General features: G+C 43.4%; 1 long non-coding RNA gene across 1 annotated transcript; it reads left to right on the top strand.

The window, feature by feature from the left end:
• The first annotated feature begins 1,245 nt into the window (after positions 1–1,245).
• LOC309335250 lies at positions 1,246–2,940 on the top strand. The gene is made up of 3 exons (XR_014153423.1): positions 1,246–1,630; positions 2,581–2,679; positions 2,893–2,940. It is a non-coding gene; the product is annotated as an uncharacterized lncRNA (long non-coding RNA).
• The last annotated feature ends 401 nt before the right edge of the window (positions 2,941–3,341 follow it).

Genomic DNA, 3,341 nt, shown 5'->3' with positions numbered 1-3,341 from the left:
GGACAATGGGCAGGAACAGCAAGGAAGGGAGAGCAATAGAATTGCCACCCTCATCACAAGCTCCATCTCCATTCCAGTGAAACAGGAGCACGAGGAGCTCAAATAATGGCCTGCCTTGGCTTGCCGGGTAAGTTCTAAAACTTACTAAACCTCTGCAATATGAAGAGCAAATAAACACAGGGTGACTCCTGAGAAACACACACACACACATGCAACATGTGTGTGTATCTGAAGAAGTGTGCATGCACACGAAAGCTCATACCAAGAACTGACTTAGTTGGTCTTTAAGGTGCTACTGGAAGGAATTTGTTTTGTTTTGACACATGCAACAGTTCGTAAGAAATTTGCTAGTTTCTCAGGCAAAAATGAGAGAGCAATTGTTAATAGTTTTAACGGTAGGAGGTAAGGCTAGCATGGAGGCATCCTCAAACTTCAATTCTACTTTTATATCCTTTCAAAACAATAATTACCAGTCTCAGACACTCATGGTAATATTCTATTATAGGACCTAAAGCTGTAAATAGTACCACAGACGATTCTTATAATCCAAATTGGATTATTTTAAATCTGTCACTACCCAAATTCAACATTTTTTAAAAAATGACAGTATGTTCAAGTCAATTTAGCCAAACCTTTCCGTATCAAAATATTTTCAAATTCTTATGTTGTTAATTGGATAAATTCGGTCACGCAGCATTTCTGTACTTTCTGCAACAGGCTCTCAACAGGATGCTCTCAGGAATCCTGATGGAAGTTGTGGACAGGCCATGATGACATATTCCACAATCTCTCCATTCTGACAAGTAGGGGGTGAGGGAATGAGCAGCATGGAGTTGGAAGGCTTTTAGCTAAACAGTAATGAGGCAGAGAAGCTTTTAAACTCTGTATTAATAGGCACTTAGCTTTCTGTTTAAACCACCAGCTTGCTCTTGTAAATCAGGGCTCTTAATAACTACATGCCACACTCTGCCATTTGCAAACCTTTGGATCTTGGCCAAAGCATGAAATACTTACGTTAAATCAAATGAACATCAGAGCTGAAGCCATACAAGCAGAACAGTGATGTTTAATGGGTTTGTTCCTCATGGTGATAATATTTGGCCTTCTTAATCTTGTTGGACTACAATACCTGTAGCAGGTAGTAGCTGGTGAGGCAGAACAGATAGGGCACTATTGCTTTTCCAGCTTCCCAACACAGTGGATTGCTGGTGCTTACTGAGAGGGGGGCAGGAGGTGTTGTGGGATGTAATCCATTGGAACAGTCAAGTACAACATTTCCTATTTCCCTAGAGTGGGCACAGGCAGGGGGATGTTACTCCAGTCAGTGTAACTTCCTGTTACACTGGTCTGGAGCTTCCTCACCCTGCATGTGAACTGGGAGATGGGCGTGGCCCTGGCTGACTCCATAAAAGAGCCAAGTCACGCAGCCATTTTCTCTCTCTTGCTGAGCTCTTGCTTGCTGCTCTTGTTGCCATGCTGCTCTCCTGCAGCCATTTTGTTCTCTTAATGTAATTTTGCTGTCTGCTGGCTGAGAGCACATGAGCTCAATCTTCATATGGGATAAATGCACAGTTTGTTTTGTAACTACTAAGTAAAGCTTGCCTTTCAGGGATCTAATCGTGAACTGAATGTTAGTAAATTTCTTGTTACTTTTAAGGAAATACCCTTGGGTCTTTCCTTAAAAGGACACCAGAAATAATCCATATGGGCAAACCAGATTGAATTTCTTTAGTTAAGTAATCCAAATGAATCTGCAAACTAGCTTCCTGCTATATTGAGGGGAATCTGCCGTGCTACATCACTCACTAGTGTGAATGAAGGAAGGATAATACTTATTCAATATAGCCTTTCCTACTATCCTTAACATTCCCACAAAGGGTTATGGGGCCCAGAGTTACGTATTTTTGAGTAGTTTTGGTAGATGGCACTGGATTTAGATCCTGAGTTGCCAGAGGCAAAACTGAATGGAGGAACAGGTGTGAGCCTTAACTTCTAACTCACATTCCAGCTACACAAAAGCAAGACATTTCTACATGCTCACACCACCATACACATGTCTCCAGCCTGTATCCAGGCAAGCCTAAGGCATTGTCACAGCTGAAGGGCACATTCCAGCTAGACAAAAGCACTTGAGGAGGGGACAGAGCTGACAAGGGGAAGTGGCCTGAGAAGAGTCATGAGGGTTGGAGGACCACACTTGGCTCCCACCCTTAGTCTTTAGTTCCTACCCCTAGCTTAGATAATGTATGAGCACCACAGAAAAATAAACCACATTACTTCAGGACTGTACTTACATTCCATAAAGAACTAGTGCAAAAGGATCTGATCTATTATTTCCCTATAATGGAAATTTGGGATAACCAGCCTCATATAACCAACATACTTAAGTCTAATTAATGCATGAAGGGGTTAATACCATAAAGTAAGCTGTCCTGCCAGGCTTAACTCACCGGGGGGAGGGCTAGGTAATCAAGACTTTGTTTTCCCTCCGTCTACCTAAGAAGGTCAGCATGTGAAAAGGCTAAGCTGGTTGCTCCATCCTAGTCTAGCTTCTCTTCCATTCCTGTATCAATAATTTAGGAACCTTCACCACTTTAACACTAAGCCATGTTTGAATGCCTGTGCAACTTTTCTGACTGATGTATGGAAAAACACATTAACCTGACCTTTGAAGAGTTGGTAAGTAAACCAGTTTTTAATTTACCAAACATGGTCTTTTCCTATCCTGGGGGAAGAGGGACGTTCTGGAATGCAGAAGGGCATATTTGCTGCATATATTATGTTTTAAAATCTCTAGTGGGTTTCTCTCATCAAAGAGTACCTGCCCAAAACTTGGATCTTGGTATCCAGGAATTACCCTTTTTATACCTATTTCCCCCCTTGCACCAACAGAAAAGTGTATATGTCCTGAACCCCTGGCCTACCTGGCAGCAAGTCAGTCAAGTCCAAGTCCAGGTGGGTCAAGTCAGACAAGCAAAGTCCAAAGGTCAGGAAATACAATCCAGGGTCAATCCAAGTAGCCAAGTCTGAAATCCAGCAGTCAGAATACAGTCCAGTCTCAAACCCAAAGAACAGTACCATGGAGGTCCAGGAGCATCCAAGCCAAGGCTGAGCAGACACAGCACCTAACCTCTGCTTCCCTTTTGTACTTTCCATGCCAACTGCATCATCTGGGCTTGATGAGGCATGTAACCCTGTTTCAACCCTACTCCAGCTGAGGAATCACACCCCTCCTCCCAGAGCAAGCGAGCCCCACCTAGTCAACTACGGAGGTGGGCTGTGGGCCCTTGCCTGCCTCAGCCTCCTAGAGTGCCACTTCTGCTGCTCCCTAAGCCTCAGAT

The sequence above is a fragment of the Podarcis erhardii genome (genome assembly GCF_964252035.2).
Source record: "Podarcis erhardii genome assembly, chromosome: 2".
Taxonomy (NCBI): domain Eukaryota; kingdom Metazoa; phylum Chordata; class Lepidosauria; order Squamata; family Lacertidae; genus Podarcis; species Podarcis erhardii.
This window is presented reverse-complemented; position numbering and strand designations above follow the sequence as displayed.